General features: G+C 34.3%; 1 pseudogene; it reads left to right on the top strand.

Annotated features, from left to right (window-relative positions):
- The first annotated feature begins 6191 nt into the window (after positions 1–6191).
- Positions 6192–7985, top strand: LOC102590912 (gibberellin 20 oxidase 2-like; annotated as a pseudogene).
- Positions 7986–12845: the final 4860 nt, after the last annotated feature.

Below are 12845 nucleotides of genomic sequence, written 5' to 3'. Positions count from 1 at the left end.
CAAGCTTCATAGAACATATAGTTTTCTTCATCTATAAGCTTATTTGAGTCATAAACATGCATTATTTTCAATTATTCATAAGCTTCATCATGTTTTCAAAAAAAAATATGCATCCTCAACTTCATTTACATCAATCTCATTAAAAGGACATACATATCTTCATAAATTCATTTTTCATGGTTTATAATCAAAATCATGGATTATGCATGGGTTAATGGGAAATAAACTTAAAAAAGTGCAATTAATTCACTTCATGCATAAAAAGTCATAAACAATCAATTGGATCAACATTGAAAGGAACCCATAACATGGGAAAAAACCCCTAACTTCAATTGGGGATTTCTAACTTGAAAACTGGAGAATTTAGGAACACTATGGAGGAAAGAGCTCCAAAGGTGACACTATCATACCTAGGAGTTCAAAACCCCTTTAAGAAATTGGTGAATTGGAGACTTGTTCTTGAAACCCTAACTTGACTTCTTCTACTTCCTTAGAGAGAGAAATATTTGAGAGGAATACTTGATCTTCCTTTGGGAATTTGAGAGTATGAATTGAATTGAGTGATTTTGGGGGTAAAAATCATATAGGGCTTTGGGTAGAAGGTAAAACGACATAGTATTGAGTTAAAACAATTGGGAAAGACCCAAAAACCCCTAACTTAAAACTACTGAATTGACTCAAGGGAAGGCCTAGACGAGCCATCTAGAGCACCACGGCTCGTCAAGTGGGTCGTGAAGAATGCTCCGCCCGACAGGGCTTCACTATTTCAGGCATAACTTTTTACTCCAAGCTTGGAAGTAGAAAAACGTTGTGGCGTTGGAAAGAGGACTTAGAGATCTTTAATTTTATAGGTCATGGGGCCACCTAATTAATTTTGTGCTAAAAACTATGATTATTTGAAGTTGACCCAAAACTCAAAGTCTTATAAATCCCCTTCATGGACAATCTCACGGTCCATGTGGGGGTTCATGGGCCGTTCCGACCCCCGTGGTCCTTTACTTGTGACTAGGGGAGAACCTCTTCTGATTTGACCCACTTGGCAACCCCTTTGACGACCCATCAACATCACCATGGGCCGTTTGGCCATCCGTCAAGGTGGAACCTGTCTGGGGCAGGTTCTGTAAGACCTCACAAGCCCATCAACGAACCGTGCTCCCCTTCACGATTCATCTAGGGCTCCATGGTCCACTTTTGGGCACTTGCCCGGTTCACCCCTTTCTAGCTTTTCTCGAATCTGAGGTGTTACAAGACTATGTTAGATTTCTGCTTTGAAATGTCAAACTCTTTATTTGATATAAAATGCTTTAATTTTATCAATTACTATGTGTATATGTTTTTCAAGTGGCTTTTGTAAGGCCTCTCTAGGTCTTATGCAACTTGTCACACCTAGGGTGTACTTTGGGTCGTGACAAACTTGGTATTCAGATCACATGGTTTTAGAAAAGATCCTAGGATATCTAACAATTCACGTTGACTAGAGTCTTGTTCACAAGTGTGAAGAGCACCACATTTATGAATAGAAGGCTACAATACATTTAGGAATCTTTGCTTCTTTCATTACCCTAAAGTTGTGTGATAGAGTCTATCTTTATAAATATCTTTCTCCTAAATTGTGTTTGATCCTTTTAAAGATATGGCCCTTCGAAGAGCTTATGTGAGAAGGAGTGCGGGTAACGAAAATATGGAGCTCTAGTTTCCTCAAGTTTTGGTTGATCCTTTATCCGAGAAAGTGACTTTTGAGCTACTTTCCAAGTGTTGGATCAAGCTATAACGGCCCAAGCCAATAGAGAGGCTAATTCTCCCATGAACCCAAATGTCGGTACGACAACGGCAAGGATAAGGGACTTCACTAGGATGAATCCTCTGAAATTCCATGGTTCTAAGCTTGATGAGGATCCTAAAGAGTTTATTGATGAGGTTTACAAGATATTAGGTATCATGGTATTGTCTACGGTTGAGAAAGCGGAGTTGGCAGCTTACCAACTCAAGGGTATTATGTTCATGTTTTACATTTTAAAGCATATCCCTCATACATAGTACATTACATGTACTAATGCATATTTGTGCCTAAATTATTTCACCAATGTAGGGCTTGATGACTCCTCTCCCTCTATTCGTGACTACATGATCACTATAGAGATTTGAAGACTTGGTGAGTCCTCATACTCGGAGAACCATGTCACCTTTATTGCTTTCTTATGTCATTTATTTTTGGATATTGTACGTGGTATACGGGTTACATCCCGATCACTTCTTTGATGTTGTAAAAAGGCTAGTCAAGACTATGTTAGACTTCCGCTTTGAAATGTCAAACTCTTTATTTGATATAAAATGCTTTGCTTTTGTCTATTACTATGTGTATATTTATGTCAAGTAGCTTGTGTAAGGCCTGTTGGGGTCTTATGCGCCATGTCACACATAGGGTGTACTTTGGGTCATGACAGTCGATCTCCTTAAAACATAGAGGTATTATGCATTTATCTTAAAGGATATCGATTTAGTAAAAAATGAGCATATAATTGAGAAAAATTATCTATATAGTATACAATACTCAAAGTTCACGATTAAAAGAATTTTAATCCCCTTTGAATGGTTTATACATAATCCACATACCCCATTCTCCTATCGAAAGCTCATCGACCCCAGACATATAATTGGTATGATTATAAGGAACCTGGTACAATTTTATGTATGTTAGGCTTGGTGCAGCTACTAGTGTCCCTAGTCTCATTATTTCCCTGAAAATTCTTTTGTCAAAATTTTCAGAGGGAATTATTTCCTCCCTTCATTTGAAAAGTAAAGCTGGATAATAAGGTTTTCCATCTGGAAAATATATTTTTTTAGATGAATCCCTTGTAAAACATATATTGGGCTGCGTTGTAGTCATTGTTTATGAAATTATTTTGAAATTTGGTAACACCTAGAGCTATGACAAAGAAGGCTAAGCAAATTCTAGGTGGAATACAAGGCTGAATAGTTTTTATTAAATAATTTTTTTGTTGTGAAAGTAAAATTATCCTAAAGATAGTTTCATCTTTTGTGTATTTATTTTCATCTTTTTACATATTGTTTAGGTAGGGGAACATAAGATTCTTTCGTTAAATAATGGTGTTGATGTCGTCTAATTTGGTAGTATAGGGTTTTCTTTGGGTGATGAAACGAATACCTAGTATTATATCATTTATATCCTTGTTTATCATAAAATCATTAATAAAATCAATTCCATCATTGCGTATGTGTGCTTTCCAAAATTTACAATTTATTTTAAGTTTTTCTCTGTTGAGGAGAATAATCGTGTAGACCCTAGTTTAATAAATTTCAGGTGGAGCATACTATCTCTACCTTATAAGAAGATATTAAATTATGCAACTTTTTTATTGCCAAAAGGATTTCTTATATTATTAGTTGGTTCTTCGACATTCATGAATTTTGAAAGAATCAAGTATCTAAGCAAGACTATTAGAATTAAAGGATAGGCGCCAGCAGTCCGCAATGATAAGTTAATACCAAATTCACAGAAGGATTCCAAGCTCTCCAAAAAAAAATTTAAAAGAAGGCTCGAAGAAGCCTTATTAAATCTTGAGCTCATATTGTTCATGGGTTGAGAACGGGAATTGAACTCTATGAGATCGAATCTCAAGGAAGAAGCGGGAAGGAAAGGTTGGTTGCACGTTTTCTGGGAGTAATGCCTCCTTTCTCTCTCCCCCTAATAACTGATTCCTCATATAATGATGAAACCGGCAACAAAAATATGTTGAATCCGCAAGGATAGGCAAAAAGTAGTAAATGCTACAACTATTATCCATATACTTTAATTGTTATCCCAATTATTCCATAGACATTAATGATCAAAATGTGATAGACACATTAACATTAAATGTTAAATCTAAAAATATGAATAGTACTTAAAAGAAATTTAAAAGCAAAGAGAAAGAACAACGGAAGAACAAAACTTTCAACTTCAAAATATTAAAACATATAATTAAAATAAGAGTAGAGAAAGTATACTTACAATAAAAAATTTATTGTTATACGGAAAGGAGAGAGAATTTCACGACCCTGAAATGGACGTGATAGCACTCATCTATCCCACCAAGACAAGTCAGCCTCAAACCCAGTAATATTAAAGAATTGCATAGACTAAAAGAATAATAGCATAAGAGCGGAAAACCTAGCCAATTTCATAAAAACGCCCCCAAAACCTGGTTATCATGTGTCAATCGATCCGTATCAGATAAATCGAATGAAGATCCAAAGTTCGTCACAAGGAACCATAAGTTTTGCAACTGCCATTACTCTTGGTGAGTCCATTGACAGTTATGGTGTAGGAAGCGTGTTGTTCTCTCATCGACCTGAGTACAAAAAAGGTGATTTCGTAGCAGGGCTACTTACCTGGGGAGAGTATACGAGAATACGAAAACTAGAAAATAAAGATTAAAAGACCAGAAAACAAATGAGCCATGGGTATATACTGCAACCACACATAGGATATATCAGTTGCAGCATATACCCAAAGACATTAAGCAAAAAGAAGAGTTTATCTGAACAAGCTAAGCAAAGTGTAATCATTAATAAGTAAGGAAGGTGCTACCGGTGTCTATGACATAGTGAGCTAACAATGTATAGAGTAATAGGCATGCATCAAACAAACAGAACAGGATCGCGGTGAAGTCATAGATGGGGCATTTAGCTCATTCAACTTACAATGTAAAACTCCAAATCGGTATCAGATTCAGCAATATGAAGTTCCCAGCCGTCACAGAGGTGGGATGAGTAGAAATCAAGTCCTATGGCATGAACCATACTTGATCGTCCATAGATGATACCATGGCATTGGACCATTGTTTAAAGCTCCTGTGCAGCCTCCGTCATTACATCAAGTATCAATAACTTCTGAATGACATATAAGTTTTGTGAATAAAGGAAACTTGCTCATTTCGAAAATACACGTTGATCCTGACCGACTAATGCTTGTGGGAATAACTCAACCCCAAAAGCTAGCTTATGAGGAGAAGAATGTCCAAGTCCATATAAAGAGACTACTAGCCAATTCCCATTCAATATGGGACTTTAACCACTCTAACACCCCTCTTCACGCCCACGCCCTATTAGACCGTGGAACAGGAGCCCAAATGGGGATGGACCTAGCTCTGATAAGTGATACTCCATCTATCCAACAATAGTTGTCCACTATACTATTTTGAAATGTCCAATAATACATGTCCACTTTATGAAATCAATGGATAATTTTACACTTAGTTCATAATTTACTCTTATCATTAATTATATTCATTTCTCTTTTACATTTTTCAAAACATTGTATTTATAATATTCAAAGGGTGATATAGTAAAATTACCCTTCTATTTATAGTTTCTTAATAAATGTGTAAATTCAATAGTTGACAAGTATTTTAGACAGAGGGAGTACCATATAAAATGCAAAGAGTCAATGGATCTATTTCCTTGTAGTACTATTTTAAGAATAAGAGTTATTTGTAGGTGTTTAAGGATATCTATCTAAGGAAACTAAATTAGAAAAAATCCTTAAATATCTCTATCTATAATTATTCTATGAATAATATGGGTAGATATGTCTATGTATATTTTGTAATAGACCTATACACCAATTTAAAGCATTATTAAGCCCTTCTCAGCAAACTATTACTTGGAAATTTTTTGAAGACAAATTTTCAAAGTCTATGATCAAACTTATCTTTAATAATAAATTTTTAATAACTATGGTCAAACATATCTTTAATACAATAATAAATTTTCTAAATCTATGGCTATGGTCAAATATCTTTAATTATAAATTTTAAAAATTTATGGTCAAACATATCTTTAATATAGTAATAAATTTTCTAAATCAATGGTCAAATATATCTTTAATAATAAATTTTCAAAATATATGGTAAACATATCTTTAATACAGTAATAAATTTTCTAAATATATGGTCAAACATATCTTTAGTAATAATTATTTTCAAAATTTATGGTCAAACATATCTTTAATATAGTAATAAACTCTCAGATAAACAATAGGAAAAACAAACATGTGGACTTCTACCCAAATGTAACCATCACTAAACCCTATATAATGCTTCACTTTGGCTCCTGACAATTCACTCTCACTACTTCATATTCACTTGTGACTCATTGCACAAGAGAGAAAAAACAAACCCTTCCATTCAATGGCCAAAGATAGTATAATCACAAATGATAAATTATCTATGGTAGATGAGAAAAATCCATTAATTTTTATGGATCCCAAATGAAACACGACGAGAAGGATTGTGCTATAGCACAAGAACTTCCGGTTCCCCTTATCGACTTAGGGGGTTTCTTTTCTGGTGACCCTGCCATGGCACAACAAGCATCTAGGCTTGTTGGTGAAGCGTGCAGGAGTCACGGTTTCTTCCTTGTAGTGAACCACGGAGTTGATGCTAATCTCATCTCCAACGCCCATCGTAATATGGACATGTTCTTTAACTTGCCTCTCTCTGAAAAGCAAAAAGCTGAGAGAAAAATTGGTGAGCATTGTGGCTATGCTAGCAGCTTTACTGGAACATTTTTGTCAAAGTTGCCTTGGAAAGAGACACTCTCTTTTCAATACTCTGCTAAAGAAGACTCATCGCATATAGTTGAAGAGTATTTCCAAAGGACAATGGGTGAAAGTTTTAACAATCTTGGGTAAGGACAACTGACTACCTTTGCTATATTTCAAAAAAACTTTCTTATACCTCTGCTATGTTTCATTTTTTTTTCTTATACTCCCTCTGTTCTTTTTCTAATTGTCATGATAAGGTTTGGCACAACCCTAAAGAAAAAATTAATAAGGAGTGTTGTTAGACCAATATATCCCTTATTATATGTTTGATCTTTATCTACATATGTGCCTCTTAATTCTAGAATAATTAATGTTAAGGACAAAGTTTGAAAAGAATCATTAATTCTCTCTTTATATTTTAAATTACAACTATTTTTGAACAAGTATTTTTAATCTATATGACAAATAAAAAGGAACGGAGAGAGCATTACTTTTCTTTTTAGTCGGTTTCTAAAAATTGTTATTGTTGTCTTATTTTTTTTTGAAACTCTATAATTTCAACTTTTCACATGACATATTTAAAACCACAAAGTTGGACATTATGGTCCAAATTGAAATCGAAGGAGTATCTATTTTTCTATTTTTTTCGGTTTTGTAAATAAATTAACTTTTTCCCCTTTAATTACACAGGAATGTTTATCAAGAATATTGCAATTCCATGAGCACACTTTCTCTTAGTATCATGGAGCTCTTAGGAATGAGTCTAGGCGTACAGAAGAACCACTTTAAAGATTATTTCAAAGACAATGAATCCATAATGAGAATCAACTACTATCCGCCATGTCAGAATCCAGAGCTCACCTTAGGAACATGGCCTCATTATGATCCAACATCATTAACCATTCTCCATCAAGATTGTGTTAGCGGACTTCAAGTTTTTGTGGATAACGAATGGCATTCCATCAATCCAAATTCCAATGCCTTTGTGGTTAACATAGGCGACACATTTATGGTAAGCAAATTTACATGTTAGAATTATATACTAAGCTAATGTACTGCATATAAATAGAGACAATTAGACAAGCAATATATATTTATTAGACAGATAATATAGGAGATTTTCACATAATATGCAATGGTAAACATGATGAGGGCTTAGGACATATGTACAACATGAATATGATGTCTTTCGCATAATTGATCAAGTGAGGTTATGACAAATTTGGTGTTTGCCTTTTTGTAGGCGCTATCAAATGGAATATTCAAAAGTTGCTTGCATAGAGCAGTGGTAAACAACTATAGTCCTAGGAAATCACTTGTTTTCTTTCTTTGTCCAAACAAAGATAAGGTGGTGAGGTCACCAACTGAATTGGTGGACTCCAATAACCCTCGAATTTATCCCGACTTCACATGGCCTACCCTCCTTCAGTTTACATAGAAGCATCACCCAGCTGATACGAACACGCTTCAAGCTTTCTCAAATTGGCTTCAACACAATAGTGCAAAACCTTAAGAGCTATACATATGAGGTTCAGAATTGAAGATCTTGGAATTTTCTTTGTGTATGTTGAATATTTGGCTTAGAACAACAGATCTTCTTACTGCAGTAATTTTATTAAGTTAGACCTGATTTCTATTGTTTCTTATGAAGTTGATGGAATCTGAAATATAGGACGTAGTTATCTATTTTTTAGTTGGATAAAAAGTCTTTAAATATATGTCTTTTGTTAGTCAATACTCAATAGTATGACATTCTCGATTTCTATTGTTTGTTATGTAGTAGATGGAATCTAAAATATAGGACATAGTTATCTATTTTTCAGTTAGATTTTTAGTCTTTAAATACATGTCTTTTTTAGTCAATACTCAATAGTATGACATTCTCGATTTCTATTGTTTGTTATGTAGTAGATGGAATCTAAAATATAGGACATAGTTATCTATTTTTCAGTTAGATTTTTAGTCTTTAAATACATGTCTTTTTTAGTCAATACTCAATAGTATGACATTCTCGATTTCTATTGTTTGTTATGTAGTAGATGGAATCTAAAATATAGGACATAGTTATCTATTTTTCAGTTAGATTTTTAGTCTTTAAATACATGTCTTTTTTAGTCAATACTCAATAGTATGACATTCTCGATTTCTATTGTTTGTTATGTAGTAGATGGAATCTAAAATATAGGACATAGTTATCTATTTTTCAGTTAGATTTTTAGTCTTTAAATACATGTCTTTTTTAGTCAATACTCAATAGTATGACATTCTCTAGTGCAATAAAATTTTATTCTTCAACTTTTCTTCATTTGTTGTTTTCCTGCATTTCTTTTCTTTCAAAAACCAACAATTGGGATCTAAAGCCATTTTTCTTGAGGGACTTGTGAATGAAGAGATGGATTTCAAAAATAGTTTTCATAAATGACTTTTCTTGTTTTCGATGGTGAATCTCACCATAGCTTAAATTAAGAGTCACAAGAAAAAGAAAACCCTGAAGTCCAAGGTAAAAGTAACTGTTTGTTGTTGTTTCAACCACTATTTTCATAGTAATCATGTCTCTCCCATTAGCCAAAGAAATTTGGAATTATCTAAAGAAAGAATATGCTAGAGGTTGAAGAATTCAAGTTGAAGAAAATGAAACATTCCGAGACAATCAAAGAATACTTGGACATATTATTTGACATTGTTAACAAGGTAAGATTTCTAGGCATTGAATTTAATCCAGAAATGTTGGATATAATCTACAAAAGGATTACCATCCAAGGATTCATAGCACCTTGTTTATTTCTGTCATGCTCAAACTTAGGGTACGCGCAATAGGCACCTGATGCCTCACTTGGCCGAGCAAACCAACTAAAACATAAAGGAAATAAAACAATGAGGGCCAAAAAAGTTTCCACAGTAACCTGCTGCTGAAACAAGATAACTGGACCGGCGAGGTCACAACAACATTAAAGATAATGAAATAGATCAGCAAGACCAACTTAACTAATAAGAACTAGCAAACCGACAAGGTTGCAACTAAAATCGTAAATATAATAAGCCGGCAAGGCTATAAATGAAACCTGAGAAGATTACCAAAGTATATCCACAAGTCTCTACGAATACTACAACTCAACTGGTTGGAAAAAGTTCCCAAAGATACCAACAACTATATAGAAAACTCAAGTATACAAAACTGATAGACAACCAATAGCTCCAGGAAAAATGAAGCATACCAATCCTCAGCTGAGACAACATCCCTATTGCAAAGGTTGATTAAGATATCTATCTAAACCTACAACACGACATGAAACGTCTCCTAACAATGGGAGGTTAGTACGAATTAAATTGTATTGGTATGTAAGGAGGAAAGTGAAATTTTAAACAACTGGATAAAAAGGTTAATCGAGATACTAGCTGAAAATAAAACTATGTTAGCCTCCATCACTGACATATGACCTCATAGTAATCAAATATGCATGATATGCTCGTGTAATCATATGTCATGAATACAAATATACAAATGCAAATGTATGACATACCCAACCAAATGCTAGCAATAACGGTCTTTCCAGTAGATAACATGAATCATATTTGCCAACTTGTGGCTATCTGTACCATATACATTGTCTTATGAGAAAATAGGTCCCCTTCCCTCCGATTATAGCTCGAAGTAAATGCATAACATATCATGATATGAACTCTGGAAAAACACATAGTAGGCCATAACAAAAACTTAGTCAATCTTTGCTCTTTCGTGCTCTTATTCTCCAAACCTTAGAATCACTTCTGTATAACATGAAAACGACTCATAGAACCTCATAGGCTTTTAGAATAAACATGAGTACTAACTCCAAACTTTAGAAAGGTAACTTAAAATTGAGGACGTTCATAAAGATCTTAAGGTGCTTAAAGAATGTACTCATGACTTTATTTAGCTCTCAATAAAACTTATGATAGTTTCGAAGCTCTTGACTCGACTTTAACTTAGAAAAATAATCATTTAGGAACTCAGAAGGTGATTGACATGCTTAACTTGATTTATATGAACAACTCCAAATTGGTAATAGTATGATCCATTTTAGAAATAGGTTGCATGCAAGTATATACCAAAAAAATAGAGTATAAGATTTAATATTAGTATCAGTTTCAAAAAAACAATTTTGTAAAAGCTTCTGACAAGAAATAGTAGCTTGACAACTCCCTTAGATATATCATAATAATTCTCCAACATTTCAGCTCTTATCTGAGGACAATAGCTCGCTAATAGACATAAAGAGTAAGAAACTTGACGAATGATAACTTTACCACCAAACATACTTCACAATGATAAGGTATGAGAACGGTATGATCAAATCAAGGAATAAAATCAGCTGACTTCTCAATGACCTTCACAGAGGGTCTTTCTAGCAATAAAATAGTAAATATAAGTCATTCGATGATTTATAACTTTTTGGAATTCGTGCGATATGAAAAAAAGAATTTTGCTTTAACATGCCTTAAATATGGGCTTGAATAACTTGATGTAGATTATCAATTTTCTTTTAGTGATAAATAATCACCTCAAAATATTTTCTTTCCACAACTATTAATCAAACGTAGTGTGCACATACATCTCTACAACAATTGAAAGCATTATTTGGTAGGGGAAAATGTAAGACTCCGGAAATGTGTAGACTTAACTAGGTCTAAAATGAATGAAGTAAGAGTCCAGAAATAAGGCAAAGGGGCCTAGATCACTTAAGAAAAAAAGAGGAAAATAATTTTTGAAATGGACCACTTGGCGATGGGGCATCACCATCGCCCAAGCCATTTGGCTACCAACCAAAAGGACCCTCCCTCGCCTAGTGGGCAGCCCCCCTTTGACCTAGATACTAGAATTTTGGGCGAGCTAGGTCGGGGCTCGCCAACCCACTTGGCTCATCACCCAAAGACCCTCCTCCTCGTTCATGGGAAATGATCCATGATGGAGCATTCTGTAATTTTAGGCGAGCCAAGGGTCCATTAGGCGTGTCACCTAGTGCCCTTGGCGACCTAGGGAGGTGCATTAGGCGAGCTAAACGGGACCTAGGCAAATTTTAAGTCCAAACTTTAGGGGCTTTAATTATTCTTCCAAAAGTTGAGCCAACATTATTATACTCTTTTCCTAACAAGTATATAAACCTTTTAAAGTCAAATTCACCCAATTTTAGTCATTAATACACAACACCCAAATAATTCCCAAAATCCTCTCCCTCACAATATTTCTCTCACTAGAAATCCTCCATTCAAGAAGAACAAGAACTTGAAGATTAGGGCTCAAGAACTCACCTTCTCAACTCCAATTCATGAGGAAATATTCAAAAAAGGTATGGGACTCTTGATTCATGGAAAGCTTTCTTCCATGAAGCCCTTCAACTCTCAATTTCAAATTGGTAGATTCTTCAAAACCTAAGGTTTTCAATCTAAGTCATGGATTCTTCCTAAAAACAATTTCAATGAGTTAATTGTATTATAGTATAATTGATATTTTTGTTTTGTGGCGATTTTATGATAAAGTCCCCCATGAACCCATGAATTTCCCCATGACCCAATTTCATGAATTGTGATGGGTGTCTTGATGCAAGATGTATACTATGAATTGTGTCTATGGTATTTTAGTTATTAAAATCATGTTATTATTCATGCCTATTGTAGTATTTCTAGGTGTGATTGTGAGACATGATCCATGACCCTTGAAGGGTAAATTATGAGGTTTTGTACATGTTGATGAAAGTTCTATATGAACTTATGATTCACTTAGAAAGTGAAGATCTTATGACTATTGTGTAAATTGTGGTATTGTTGAAGGATCATTCTCCCCCTTACCCTTACACATGACTATTTATGAATTGTCTAGGATGATGATAATGTTGCTGTTTTGATTGAAAGGTTATTCTCATGAAACACTATGAACATGATGTGAAAGGTTTACTCACATGTTAATGATGATTCTAAGGTTGAAAGTTCATTCTCACCTAATTGAATCTATGAGCTATTTTATGAGTTGTATTGAATGAAGGGCAAGATATTCCTTCACACATAGGTCTTTAGCTAGTGGATCAACCTAAAGCTAATATATTTAGTTCTACCTTAGGCAAGTAGGACACCTTCTTTCGGTGTGGGGTTACACGACACTGGATTCCATGTAGCTCACATGGTCTATGTCGATTATGGCTATTTCCCCTACATGACAAGATAATGAATATGACACGAACTATACTTATGACTTCTTCATGAGCTTTACTTAGTAGGAGTGGGGTATGAGACTTCACTTTTACATTGCACAAGTAGACTTAGT

Source organism: Solanum tuberosum, unplaced genomic scaffold (assembly GCF_000226075.1).
Source record: "Solanum tuberosum cultivar DM 1-3 516 R44 unplaced genomic scaffold, SolTub_3.0 scf00229, whole genome shotgun sequence".
Classification (NCBI taxonomy): Eukaryota; Viridiplantae; Streptophyta; class Magnoliopsida; order Solanales; family Solanaceae; genus Solanum; species Solanum tuberosum.
Note: the sequence above shows the minus strand (reverse complement) of the source record. Positions and strands in the feature narration are given on the sequence as shown.